The sequence below is a fragment of the Acomys russatus genome, chromosome 10 (assembly GCF_903995435.1).
Source record: "Acomys russatus chromosome 10, mAcoRus1.1, whole genome shotgun sequence".
Lineage (NCBI taxonomy): Eukaryota > Metazoa > Chordata > Mammalia > Rodentia > Muridae > Acomys > Acomys russatus.
The window spans coordinates 57,258,732-57,273,765 of NC_067146.1; the positions used below are offsets into that span (position 1 = coordinate 57,258,732).

At 48.1% G+C, this 15,034-nt stretch overlaps 1 pseudogene; it reads left to right on the top strand.

The window, feature by feature from the left end:
- The first annotated feature begins 9,864 nt into the window (after nucleotides 1-9,864).
- Nucleotides 9,865-12,428, top strand: LOC127194152 (nucleoside diphosphate kinase, mitochondrial-like; annotated as a pseudogene).
- Nucleotides 12,429-15,034: the final 2,606 nt, after the last annotated feature.

Consider the following 15,034-nt stretch of genomic DNA (forward strand, 5'->3'; position numbering starts at 1 on the left):
AAAAGAAGAAAATAGCACCACAATAATAATTATAGGACTATAACAACCATTTATTAGGCCACACTTCTAAATTAACCCCAACAATCAAGGCTACACAGATAAGCCTGTCTCAAAAAGAACCAGAGACAGACATGTGGTGGTGGCACACACCTTTAATCTCAGCACTCCTGAGGCAGAGGCAGGCAGCTCTCTCTGAGGCAGAGGACAGCCTAGTCTACAGAGGGAGTTCCAGGACAGCCAAAGCTACAGACAGACAGACAGACAGACACACACACACACACACACACACACACACACACACACACACACACACACCTGTCTCAAAAAAGATCAAAAACAAATCCAAACAAACAAAAAGAATCAGAGATAAAACAGGCATAGTGGCACACACCTTTAATCCCAGCACTCCTGAGGCACAGGCAGGCAGATCATGCCCGTAATCCAGCACTCAGGGAGGCAGAGGCAGAGGCAGACAGATCTCTGTGAGTTCAAGGCCAGCCTGGTCTACAAAATGAGTCCAGGACAGCTAAGGCTACACAGAGAAATCCTGTCTCAAAAACAAAACAAAAAACAAGCAAAAAAGAAAGAAAGAAAGAAAAGAAAAGAAAAACGGAGAGAGAGAGAGAGAGAGAGAGAGAGAGAGAGAGAGAGAGAGAATATTAACTATGCTTGCCCCAGAGGTAAGAGGAAATGGAGAGAGGCCAGAGGGAGGGAGACGGGAAGTCCAGCAGCAGTCCCACCTTGCATTTCTTCACCTTGATTCCAGCCAAGAAGTACAAGGAAGCTGTGCCTGGCAGTGTTCCTGGACGTCTTGGTCGCCGGGGCCCTGCCACATGCCGGGGTTCTGAGGAAAGAGGAAGGAGGATGTCGGGAACCCATTCAACAGCGCCAGACCTGATTGTCTTGTTTTGCTGGTGAGTCTCCACACCAAGTCTCCTCAGAAAACCTGGGGCTGGCCTTCTTGGCCTTCCTTGTGTCTCCATATTGGAGCAGTCTCACTTCCTTCCTGAGGCTCCTCACCTGTCTCCTGCTGGAGGCGATGGGACGGGAGGGAGCCGACCCCACAATCCCAGCGCAAGGGCCTCCCAGCTTGTTACCACAGCCAACCAACCTTCCTGTTGCTCATCCTTGGAGGCCACCGCAGGCAGCACTGGGAATGCTCGCTCCTGCCCGAACTTCAGATGGATAGGGAGGACTCCAAAGTACAAAACACACCCGGTGTGAGTTTGAATATAAACTACATGCCCCTTGATCCCTTGAGTGTAGAGTGTCACTAGTTACCCTGTACATGGTACCTGCCTCAGGCTACCTGCTTCCTTATCAGCTTTGCGATCCTGTCAGGCACAGGGCTTGCTCTGAAACTCACAAAGGTGTTCATGGCTTGCCTTTCAGATCACACCAGAGTCGGCGATCACAGACACTACAGACTATAGATGGTATATGCTAGGCACTAGCTGTTTACACTGGCCATCTGAGTATAAGCCTTGACCAGCCTAATGGGTTGAAGTTATTTCCAAATTCATACCGTACTAAGCCTAAGTCCTGTAAGAGGCCATGTTCTAGCACTGGGCTTCTTCATAAACTCAGGATTCCATCGGGGGCCCCCAAGTACAGCTGGACCTCAGTGGAGGAGACTGAGTGGGCCCCCAAAGGCAGGAGATTGGCAAGCACAGGGCTGGCCATGTGAGGCAAGAGGAAGGTGGAGGGGAAGGTGGCCTTGCAAAGGCCTCTGGGAGTCCAAAGAGAGCTAGTGAAGCTGGGGAGAGAGAAGAGCTTCGGGGATCAGGTGTGTGTTTACAGTGCAGCCTGGGAGAGATGAGAGATGCCAAGTGCCACTCAGGAGGCACACATTCCAGGCCGTGGAGGTCCTAAGCTAAGCTCTGGGTGTAACAAGAATGACTCAGGGAGCCTCGCCCCATGAAGCAGGAACCATTTGACTCAGTGTGGACAGATGAGCAGTACTAAGTAGCTGGCCAGGCTACTCCTACCGTCAAGGGATCCTAAGAAGCCAGCAATGGGAACTGCTTCCGCAGCACCACGCAGTGCTAGCTCAGCTGCCAGCTCCTCCCAGGCCAAGTGGCAACAAGCAGCCCAGTCAGTGAATGTTCTCATAAAGAAGGGACCAAGAGCTGTAAGTAGCAAAGGTCCTCTGCTCTGAGGTAGATCTGCTAACCTGGGCACGGATGAGTTTCTGTGGTTCCCTGCCTAAGGTACTATAATCAACCATCGCTCACTCTTGTCTCTCCGGGGGATACTGGCCATTGTTCCAGACATGAGGACAAGCCATAGAGGCTTTGCTTGACAACATTCCAGAGACCTCAGACTGCTCAGCATGATCTCTAGACATCCAGAACAACTGTTGAAACTTTGTGTGACAAAGTCCCAAAGATCTCAGGCTGATCACCACAGCCCCTAAATATTATGTATGGCCCAGGTGTAATTTTGCCTTAAAATTACTTTGAAATCTGCTTTTTCTCCTAAAACTGTCTTTCCCTCTAGTTCTCACTTTGATTATGAGCCCTAACGAAATTCACACTGGAAAACTTTTCCACAGAGAATGCTGAAAGAAGGCATCTGGCCAAAGACTTGAGACAATGAGAGCCTTAGCTCTGACCATTGTGAGCAGCCCAGCCAGGCAGAAACTGCCTGAAAGAAAGTTAGGACCTTGACATAACAGTACCTGGCTAGATACTGTTAGTTGTAGAAAAATAAACTTGTTTCTTTAGAATCTGTTTTGAAAGCAATAGAAGGTGGGCTTGGGATGTAATGCTTTACAGATATTTTACAATAAAGGACCACTTGGCAGTTAGCCTAGGCTTAGATAGTACACCTGCTGGTTTGGGACTGGGATTAAATCAAGTTTTTTCTTTATTAGAGAACATTTACCTCAAGCTATGTTGCTATGACAATCATGTAAACACAATGGCTTTAGCACTGGGGAAATTATGATTAAATTTTCCCGAATATTGTTTAAGAAATAATAATCAGGTCATGCTAACCATTGCTTAGAAAGTGATAGATTTTTGCTGAATGTGTTATTGTAGGTTATACAGAACTGTTTGTATTTCCTTGTTAGATTGTTCTCCTGCTCTGTTGATTTTTGAATGCCCTATTGATTGTAAAAGATGAGAAAAATCATGATGTAATCTGTAATGAAAAAAATTGAACTTCACTTTAAATAATGTACTGGGGTTGGCCCAAGGAGTAACAGAGACAGACAGACAGTAAGCATGTGAGAGAAACAGAAAAATAAAGTTCTCCTGGACTTTACGACTTTCAGTTTGGCTGGGCAGTGGTGGCAAATGCCTTTAATCCTAGCACTTGGGAGGCAGAGGCAGGTGGATCTCTAAGAGTTTGAGGCCAGCCTGGTCCACAAAGTGAGTTCAGCCAAGACTACAGAGAGAAACCCTGTCTTGAAAAACAAAAACCAGACCTTCAGTTTGTGTTTCTCAACAGCTGGTTCCTATGGCTAGTTGGTCTCCAGTGGTTGGTTTCCCTTAACCAGCTGTTCACTGCCTGATCAATTCTCCCTACCTTGGATCCACCAAGACTTTCTTTTCTCTCCTCTTCACTGTTCCCGGAGCCAGTCTTCAGGGGACCATGTCTGAAGACAGCTGGGTAAGGGTGTACACTGGGGTAGAGCATCTAATGAGGAGAAGCCAGGTAGCTGTCAACAGCCCAAGACAGAGAGCTGTCAGCTTCAAGTCCCACAGCACAGCTGAGAGAGGATATGCTAGCCTCAGAATGCCCTAGGCACTTTTGCTGCAGGACACAGGGTGGAGAATGGTGGACTTAGGATATAGGAAAAAGATGGAGGATCTAGGATCCAGCATCCAGGATGAAGGATACAGGATACACGGTGCAAGAGCAGGGAAGATGGAAGATGAACACAGAACAGAGGAAGCAGGATGAAGGACCTAGGGGCTGAATGGAAGATGAAGAATACAGGACACAAGATGGAGGGCACAGGAGAAGATGAAAGGAGGACACAGGGAAGCAACAGATAGCCCTATTCGCTGCCATCCGACAGCCTTGGGATAAGAAATGAACAAAATTTCCCAACCCTGAAAAGAGCAGTTTGCAGACAACACTGCGTCAGCCCGGGGAGCAGGACTTCCCGTGGAAGGCTATGTGCCTGAGGGCACCAGCACCTGAAGGCATTGCCCTAGAAAACTTCAGGATTCCCGTCTGGGTGCCCTGCCCAGACATGCTTTCCTGGAAACACCCAGAGCTTCCCTGCACCACAAACTTAACCTTTCCCCTGAAAGGGCCTCTGTGTCTGAGATGGCAGAGTCAGCTTATTCTGGCTATCAGGTAAATGACTAAATGACTAGGCTCCTAGCCCAGAGCAGAGGCGGACCCAAGGAGCCCACGGGAGCAGAAGCATCATGAGGACTTTCTCAGGGTTATTTGAGGGCTGTTTCCTAAGGGTGGCACTGAGTGGAGGCTGCTGCCCAGTCCCAGCTTGTCCCAGAGGAGTGGATGGGAGGAATTAGGGGCTCCCCCAGCAATGTAAGTGTGGGTGGGAATGAGTCATAGGTGGGTAGAGCAGACAGGTCTGCCTGGCTATGCTGGGAGGCCGGTCCAGGGAACAGGTGGTTGAGTGGCCTTAGAGGTCAGATCTGACTACCTCCCTGAAAGGGCTACTGTCTAGCTACTTCCTCTTCCGTCAGCCAGTGTTTGAAAAGATGCGCTCAGGGCACTGCATTCAGTACCCAAGATCTTGGGGCCATGGGCCCCGGTGGGTGCACAAGCTGTGTGGCTCACCTGAAACACCAGAGAAGATCTGCACAGAGGCCCCCCGCCAGAAGGCCAGGAGGGTGAGGAGAGAGGAGATACCACCCGGTATAGCAGGGGCAGAGCTGGGCAAAGGGAATGAGAGACGATGTGACTGCTATGGCCCCTGGAAAGCCAATAGCAAGGTGGTGATGGGGTCTCCCAATCTTCAGGACTGCCCTCTTGGTGGCTGGTATATGACCTCATCAGATGGTCAATCCCTGCTCCTCACAGCCCAGAGGTGACGTCCCAGAAAAATGACTGGGGAGAATGGAATGGAAACAGACCCCCAGGTCTGTTCTGAGCAGGCTACAGGCAGATTGTCAGGTACAAAGAAAACTCCAATTCACAAGCCCCAAAAGGCAATCCAAACATCCAGAAACAGGCTCAACCTGGACTATAAGAGGATTTCTGGCAGTTCGATAAAAGCCAGCATTCCTCAGGAATCGTGAAGCCTGTTTGTCCGCTCTACCAAAGGGAGTCATTTCCCTTACTCCGGTGAAAGGACATGTGGCTGCCTATCATGCTGGTTGGCATTTCAAAACTCACGCTGGCCTCCAGGCTCCCTCAGAATCACAAGTACCTGTTACATATTTCCAAGTCCACACTAGCACCCAGCCCTTCCCACCTCCCCTACCCTAAACACTCCCTCCTGCTCATCGGATTCCCTCCCCTCAGTCTCCTTACAACCCTGCTATTCTATTTTCTCTCTCTCCTCTCTTTCTGCTCCTGTTTCTCTCACTATCTTCCTAGTCTTTTTGGAGGCAGAGTGGAGGGTGTTGAGGCAGGCAGGGTTTCTCTGTGTAACCCTGGCTGTTCTGGAACTCACTTCGTAGACAAGGCTGACCTTGAATTCTGAGATCCATCTGCCTCTGGAGTGCTGGAACTAAAGGCGTGTGCCACCACCATGCCTGGATTTGTATGTTTGGTTGGTTTTGGTTTTGGGTTTTTTTGTTTGTTTGGTTGGTTGGTTTGGTTTTGGTTTTTTGAGACAGGATTTCTCTGTGTAGCCTTGGTTGTCCTGGACTTACTTTGTAGACCAGGCTGGCCTCAAACTCACAGTGATCTGCCTGCCTCTGCCTCCCAAGTGCTGGGATTACAGGCATGCACCACCACACCTGGCTGTAGTGTTTTTGTTTGTTTGTTTGTTTGTTTTATTCATTAATGTATTTGCTTAATCACTTTACAGCCTGATCTACATACTGAGGGACCCAAGTGGGCAGCCCCCTCGTTCCTTTCCTCCTAGCTCTGCCCTCACACCCCCTCCCTCCATCCTCCCCTCCCATGGGTACCAATTTACCTTGGCACAACAAGCCTTACTTAGCAGGACCAAGGGCATCCTCTCCTACTGAAGCCAGGCAAGGCAGCCCAGCTAGGGGAAAGGGATCCAAAGGCAGGCAACAGAGTCAGAGACAGCCCCTGCTCCAATTGTTAGGGGACCCACATGAAGAACAAGCTGCACATCTGCTACATATGTGTAGGGAGCCTAGGTCCAGGCCATACCTGCTCTTTGGTTGGTGGTTCAGTCTCTGTGAGCCCCCATGGGCCCAGTTTAGATACTCTCCAAGTCTTCTTGTGTCCTTGACCTCTCCCACTCCCTCAAACCTTCCTCCCACTCTTCCACAAGACTCCTGAAGCTCCGCCTATTGTTTTTCTGTGGGTCTCTTCATTTGTTTCCGTCAGCTGCTGGGTGGAGCCTCTCAGAGGACAGTTATGCTAGGCCCTGTCTGCAATCACAACAGAGTATCATTAACAGTGTCAAGGGTTGGCTCTCTCCCATGGTGTGGGTCTCAAGTTGGATCAGTCATTGGTTGGCCATTCCCTCAATCTCTGCTACTTTTTTTTGTTTTTGTTTTGTTTTGTTTTTGTTTGGTTTTTGAGACAGGGTTTCTCTGTGTCACCATGGCTGCCCTGGACTCACTTTGTAGACCAGGCTGGCCTCGAACTCACAGCAATCCATCTGTCTCTGCCTCCCAACTGCTTGGATTACAGGCATGGGCCATCCTACCCAGTGGGTTGAAGGTTTTATGGGTGGGTTGGTGTGCCCTCCCTCCACTGGAAGTGCCCCCCTGCTTAAAGAAAGTGGCGGACTTCAGGCTCCATATCCTCCACTCCTAAGAGTCTCAACTAGTGCAGGGCATGGTGGCAGGTGCCTGTAATCCCAGCACTCAAGAGGCAGAGGCAGGTGGATTTCTGTGAGTTCAGAGCCAGCATATGGAAACCCTGTCTCGAGAAAAAGAAGAGTCTCAACTAGGGTCACCCCATATACTCCCAGGAGCCTCCCCTGACCCAGAGATGTCCCCCAAGAATTTCCATTATCTCTCCCTCAGTCTTCCCCATTCCTCCCCACCCCCTCCCCTCTCCTCCCCCTCCCCCCAGTTTCCTCCCTCCATCTCCTTCAAACGTCTCTTTTATTTCCACCTCTGAGAGTCAAGCATCCTCCCTGATCCCTCCTTGTTACTAGCTTGTTTGGGTCTGTGGCATATATATCACGTAATATGTATGTATGTGTATATATGTGTGTGTGTATATATACATATATATAATACCACTTATAAGTGAGTACATATTATGTATGTCTTTTGTTTGTTTGCTGTTTTTGTAGACAGGGTTTCTCTGTGTAGCCTTGGCTGTCCTGGATTTGCTTTGTAGACCAGGCTGTCCTCGAACTCACAGAGATCCACCTGCTTCCCAAGTGCTGGGATTAAAGTCATGGGCCACCACTACCCGGCCTCAATATCTTTGTTTTTAATAGCTCAGTAATTTTCCTTTGTATAAATTTACTACATTTTCTTTATTCATTCTTTGGTTGAGGGACATCTAGATTGTTTCCAGTTTCTGGCTATTAGTGTTAGGGTCCAGAGGAAACCTCACAGCCATTCAGACATCACTCTCAGTTAGATATGGATGGCTTATTGAGCGGGCACACACCCAAGACTGATCCATCGGGGATGCAGTTCAGACTTGGGAACTGAACTATGACTTTTAGTATTTCCAAAAGTCAGTTTATAAAGTCAAAAACCTCAATTAGCTCATGCAGAGGGGCGGATGATGGAACAAGGTGGTCTGCTCTGATTCAAGTTATTTCTGCTAACTAGACAAGCTCTTCTAACTGACCTTTAACTTGATTGGTCCTAAGTAAAGCTGGTGATTAGGGCCAGATGCTCTTATGGTTGGGGAATTTTCAGAAACAAAAGGCTATAGAGTTTGTTTGTTTGTTTGTTTTTAAAGATTTGTTGGGCTGGAGAGATGGCTCAGTGATTAAGAGCACTGCCTGCTTTTCCAAAGGTCCTGAGTTCAATTCCCAGCAATCACATGGTGGCTCACAACCATCTGTAATGTGATCTGATGCCTTTTGCTGGCCTGCAGGTGTACATGCAGACAGAACATTGTATACATAATAAATAAATAAATAAATATTTTTAAAAATTATTTGTTTATTTATTATGTATACAGTGCAAAAGATGGTTGTGAGCCACCATGTGGTTCCTGGGAATTGAACTCAGGACCTCCAAAAGAGCAGTCGGTGCTCTTAACTGCTGAGCCATCTCTCCAGCCCCTAGAGTTTCTTAATGAGCATAAACACAATTTCAGTCAACCTGACCTTGCTTAGAGATGCTTTGTAGACGAGGCTGGCTTAGAACTCACAGAGACCCACCTGCCTCTGCCTCCCCAAGTGCTGGGATTAAAGGCGTGCGCCACCACCGCCCAATATGAATAGAGACTCTTTTATGTTAGTAACAAGTTGAGATGATGTGGCTGGAGGCCTGCAACAGAATGGAAAGGAGCAGATCTCGCCATTGCAAATGACGCCACTGTGAGCACAGTCGAGCACGAACACAGTGTAGCATGGTGGAGCACTGTTTGGGTGTATGCCCAGGAATGATATAGCTAAGTCTTTGGTTTTGTTTTGTTTTGTTTTGTTTTTTGGGTTTTTTGTTTTTTTGTTTGTTTGTTTGGTTGGTTGGTTATTGGTTTTTTGGTTTTGGCTTTGGTTTTTTTCAAGACAGGCTTTCTCTGTGTAGCTTTGACCGTCCTGGACTTGCTGACCTCGAACTCACAGAGATCCACCTGCCTCTGCCTCCTGAGTGCTAGTATTAAAGGCATGCACCACCACTGCCCAGCTTAGCTGAGTCTTTAGGTAGCACTATTTCCAATTTTCTGAGAAAGTGCCAGGTTGATTTCCACAGTGGCTGTACACATTTGCACTCTCACCAGCAGTGGAGGAGAACTCCCCTTTCTCTGCATCTCCAAAGTTCCCAAGAGGCTCTATTCTCCCTATGTGCATGCTACACACCCCTTTAAAGGGCCCCACTATCACAGCCTGCTGTCCGTCTACTGGTCTATCTCATTGTCTGTCTCTCTCCCCTCTACCCTGTATACCACCCACGCCCTAATAGATCAGTTGCATGGTGTGACTTTGTGGCATACCTTAGACTGGACCACCAAGGTACCCCTACTGCATACACCCTAGGAGATGCTCCAGGAGCCTAAGGGACACGTATGAGATAGATAAGGACAGAAATGGTTAGAGCAGATGGAGAAGCAGCCGAGGAGTCAGACTAGAATGTGGAGTCATTTGGCGGGTAGCAAAAGCCAGCAGAAACACGTGCCCGGTACCTACCTACCAGCAGCTTGGTCCTTTATGCCACTTCCACCAGATGAATAAAAAATGAGGAAGTGACAGTGCTGTGAGGGTACGAGAGCTGCCAGGGCACAGCTGATGAGAGATTTCTCCTCATATTGTAGCTGTGAGGGAGAAAGCAGCTGGAAGTGTCTGGAGGGGTCCAGAGTGAACATGTCATGAGAGGAGGTAGGAGGGAGAATGAAAGAGAGAAAGGAAGCTGGGCATGGTGGCACACGCCTTTAATCCCAGCACTTGGGAAGCAGAGGCAGGCGGATCGCTGTAAGTTCGAGGCCAGCCTGGTCTACAAAGCGAGTCCAGGACAGCCAAGATAACATAGAGAAACCCTGTCTCGAAAAAACCAAAAAAAAAAAAAAAAAAAAAAGAGAGAGAGAGAGAAAGGAAGACAGGAGAGGGGATTAGGAACTAAGAGGCCATGAGCCCAGGAGAGTGATGTAGCCAAAATGGGTGAGTTATATTGGGAGGAGAAACTGGCAGAAGGGGACCGGTCCCTGGGCTTGATTGTTTAGGGTAAGAGTAGGGTATGCCAGCCAGGGTGACTTTGTTACAGGTACTGAGAGATGCTAGGAGAACCTGGAGGCCAGTGTCCACTTTGATATGTTAAGTAGCTACCCCAGTTAGTCATTTGTCCTGAATTTGGGGCCTAATACTAGGAAGTTGAGGCAGAAAGACTTTGAGGCCAGTCTAGGCTACACAGTAAAATCCTGCCTCCCCCCCCCCCCCCCTCCCCCCCCCCCCCCCCGAGACAGGGCTTCTCTGTGTCACCCTGTCCTAGACTCATTTTGTAGACCTGGCCTCAAACTCACAGCGAGCCACCTGACTCTGCCTCCTGGGTGCTGAGATTAAAGGCATGCAACCACTGCACCTGGATCAAAATGTTTTTAAATAAATTTTTTGTTGTTGCTGTTGTTATTGGTTTTTTGTTTGTTTGTTTGTTTTTGTGTGTGTGTTGAGACAGGGTTTCTCTATTGTAGCCTTGGCTGTCCTGGACTTGCTTTGTAGACCAGGCTAGCCTCAAACTCTCAGCAATCTGCCTGCCTTTGCCTCCCGAGTACTGGGATTAAAGGTTTGTGCCACCACGCCCAGCAATTAAAAATTTTTTTATTATGCATACCAAATGGGAACAACACGAGTCCTTAGGGATGGTGGTGAGACCTGGAAGGACCTGGCTCCAGAGCAGTCAGTCATTCTTGCAAACTGGCATAGCACAAAGAAGACAGGTTGAGAGGGTCTCTGAGCCTGCAGCATGTACTCAGGAAAGAATGGAGACCTCTGGACCAGTGCCCACACTATCCAGTGCCCACCCTATCCAGTGCCCACCCTATCCTGTAGAAACAGCTGGAATGGAGCCCGTACTCAAAAGGGGCACATTTGCCCCAAAGACACTTCTTTTTTGTTTTTGTTTTTTTGACACAGGGTTTCTCTTGTAGTCCTGGCTGTCCTGGCCCTGCTTTGGAGACCAGGCTGGCCTTGAACTCTGAGTGATCTGCTTGCCTCTGCCTCCGGAATGCTGTGACTAAAGGCGTGCACCACCACACTCAGCCAGCTCCAAAGATGTTTAAACTAAGCTGCAGTCTGTCTCACGAACCCATTTCCATGAGTTTGCCCACCATGTCCACACTGGCACTGGGACATGGGTTCCAGTGTTCTGGGACAGCTCTGAGGGAAGCAATGGCTCCATCACCATCTATGGCAGGATGAGATGAACCATCACCTTCCACACAGGAGGCAAACAGGTGTAACACCAAATAGCAGCAGCAGCAGGAGCAGCAGGAGCAGTCTGGTACACTTCATATCCTGTGTGTGTGGAGGGCATTTCTAACAGATGAGGCATTGTTATGATTTATAATGATTCAGCCAGGGGGTAGCATGGAGGGCCCAGGCCAAGAGGTGCGCCCTCTGAGAAACTATGACACAATGGAAAGTTTATTGGAGGAAGGGAAAGGAGGGCCTAGGGAAGGGGTAAGAGCAGCAAGTGAGCCATGAGGGCGAAGAGAGAGCAGACAGGTAGGGAGAGAACAGAGAAAGAACAGAAAGGGGAGAAGGGGAGGGGGAGGGGAGGGAAGGGAGGAGGGGGAAGGGGGAGGGGAGGAGGGAGGGGAGAAAGGGAGAGGGAGGAGAAGGGAGACAGGGAGAGGGAGCAAAGGGGAGGGGGAGAAGGGGGAGGGGAAAAGGGAGAGGGGAGAGGGAGAGAGGGGAGAGAAGAGCCACCCACCAACTAATCAATGAACAAATGAGCCACACAGTAACTAACCAATAAACAAATGAGAAACCCACTAACTAACCAATAAACAAACAAATGAGACACAAACCAACTAACCAATGAACAAATGAACCACCCACTAACTAACCAATGAACAAATGCATCACCCACTAACTAACCAATGAACAAATGAGACACCCACCAACTAACCAATGAAAAAATGAGCTACACACTAGCTAACCAATGAAAAAAATGAGAGAGAACTGGAACAGAGTGGCTGCCTGTATGAGTGTGCCTTGTTTTCCAGGCCTGCTGGTGTGCCCCAGTTCCGGAGAGCCTTCCTGGCCTCAGGAGCAGACCCTGGTTGCCCTGAAGCCAGATGGGTGCAGCAGAAGCTAGTGAGGGATGTGATACAATGCTTTGAGAGGCGGGGCTTCAAGCTGGTAGGAGATGAAGACGTTGCAGGCCCCAGAGAGCATCCTTGATGAGCACCATCGGGCCCTACAGAAGAAACCACTCTACCCAGCCCTTATCAGCTGCGTGAGCTCTAGGCCTGTGGTGGCCATGATCTGGGAAGGGCACAATGTGGTCCTCATCTCAAGGGCCATGATAGAACACACTGACTCAACAGAGGCAGCCCCTGAGAGAACTAGGGGAGACTTTAGTGTTAATATCAAACGGAATGTCATCCATGCTAGCGATTCTGTGGAGGGGGCCCAGAGGGAGATCCAGCTATGGTTTCTGAGCAGCAAACTATTGAACTGGGTAGACAGTGGTCACTATGGCAGCTGCTACCCAGCCTGAGGGTTTGAACTGCCTTTTGTACTTCAAGGTACACCCATGACCAACTACCTCTGTCAACAAGAACTTATGCCCACACCCTTCCCATCGTCCCAAACCACTCTGTTTTCATTTTCTGTCCAACTCCGGTGCAAGGGAATCTAAGCATCAACTTTACGTGTCTTTTTGTATCCTAAGACAACACAATATTGGCCTTTCCATACCAAGGAGCCAGACAATCTTTGAGGCATTATCAAAGGTGATTTCACCTGCCTCAAAAGAAAGATACTAAAGGGCTGGAGAGATGGCTCCCTGGTCACGAGCACTGACTGCTCTTCCAGAGGTCCTGAGTTCAATTCCCAACAACCACATGGTGGCTCACAACCATCTATAGTATGATCTGATGCCCTCTTCTGGCCTGCAGGGGTATAAGCAGGCAGAGCACTGTATACATAATAAATAAATAAATCTTTAAAAAAAGAAAAAGAAAGAAAGAAACTAAAATCTTATGAAAAAAGAAAAAAAAAAAAAGAGCTGGGTGTAGTGGCACATGCCTTTAATCCTAACACTCTGGAGGCAGAAGCAGATGGGTCTCTGTGAGTTTGAGACCAGCCTGGTCTACAGAGTGACTCTAGGACAGTCAGAGCCTGTTACACAGAGAAACCTTATTTTGAAAAACAGAAAATGGGCTGGAGAGATGGCTCAGAGATTAAGAGCACTGACTGGCTCCTCTGTCAAAGGTTCAATTCCCAGCAACCATATGATGACTCACAACCATCTATAATGAGATCTGGTACCCTCTTGTGGCATATAGGCACACAAGCAGACAGAACATTGTATACATTAAAAAAAAAAAATCTCAGAAAAAACAAAAAATGAGAGAGAGAGAGAAACATAAGGAAACAGAGAGAGCGAGCTCGGGTGTGTGTGTGTGTGTGTGTGTGTGTGTGTGTGTGTGTGTGTGTGTGTGTGATAATGTAAGCAATTGCTGGAGCCTGAAGGCAGGCCCGCAGAATAGCCTATACACTAACAGGCATAGCCAGCGCCTTCCCTGGGGGAGCATAGCTTGTTTGTGTTTGTGAACTGTGGGTTTATTATTGGAACAATGAGAAAAAAAAATTTTTTTTTGAGATTGCCTTTACTGGCCTAGAACTCACTATGTAGACCAAACTGGTCTCAGTCTCACAAAGCTCCACCTTCCTCTGCCTCCTGAGTACTGGGATTAAAGGCCTGCCTAGTGTAGCGAGCGCTTTGGGAGAATCACTGTGAATGCGTACATAGCACATATATATCTATCTATGTCTCTGAGTGTCAGAAATAAGTCCAGAGTCCCAGGAAAAGAAACCACCACTGCAATTGGAGGTCTGGACAAGGCAAAAAACATCATTCTTGACCAGTCAAACGGGTATGCTTGGGAAAGAAACTCAGAGACAGGAAGTGCATTTGGGTTTTAATTTGGGTGCCTTTTCTTTATTGACTGGAGTCCTACCTCACTCAACTGGCTAATCTGAAAAGAATTTGTGCACAGGAAATAAAGGAGGAAGGGGAAAGGGCTCCCTGCTCCAAGGAGGAAAAGGTCTCTGCTCCAAGCAAACAATTTCCTGAGATGCAGCAGGGAGCTTTTTGGTAAACAAAGGTGTTACTGGGGAGGCGGGTATAAAATGTTTGCACAAAAGTCTTACAAGGTAGAAGAGATTTAAAAAACAAACAAACTGATTCCTCGTCCTAAACACGAATTTTACACTATTTGGTATAAAAGACTCATATTTGACATTTTCTTTTTTGTTTTGTTTTGTTTTTTGAGACAGGGTTTTTTTGTGTAGCCTTGGCTGTCCTAGACTCGCTTTGTAGACCAGGCTAGCCTCAAACTCACAGAGATCTGCCTGCCTCTGCCTCTGAACTGCTGGGATTACAGGTATGAGCCACCACTCCCAGCTTATTTGATACTTCTTTCATCATCATCATCATCATCGTCTCCATCTTTCCCTCGTACATTGCACCTGGATCACAGTTTTCCCTCTCCCTCCACTCCTCTTAATTCTCCCCACTTCCTCTCTTCTCCAAGTCTACTTATCCTCCATTTCCTTAAAAAAACAAAAACAAAAACAGGCCTCTGAGGGATATCAACCAAACATGGCATAACAAATTACATCTAGGCACAAACCTTCCTATCAAGGTTGGATGGGGCAACCCAGTAGGAGGTGTTGGGGACGGTAGGCCATATGGCCAATGTTCAGCCGTCTTGTCAGAGCCTAGGTTCCTATTTCTCCAGCAGTCTGTCATTTACCAGAAACCAGCTGACCCTGCTGTGGTTCGGCAGTTAGACTAAAGATAAGACTTAGACGGAGCCACCCTGTTGTAGTTTAGCAGTTAGATTAGTTAAAGATAGCAAAATATTTGGTGTGGCAGAACGTTGTGACCTGCTTAGAATTCCTTGCACCTTGAGATAGGCTGCAGCTGGGTTGCCATAGGAATATGCCTTCCTGCCTCCGTACCTATAAAAACTCTATGAAAATTTTCAATAAACAGGGCTTGATCAGAATCCAGACTTGCCCTCATTTCTTTGTGTCTCCTGTCCCCCCACTTGTCTGCCCCTCCACAGGTACCCATTGAAGGCCCCACAGGCCAGG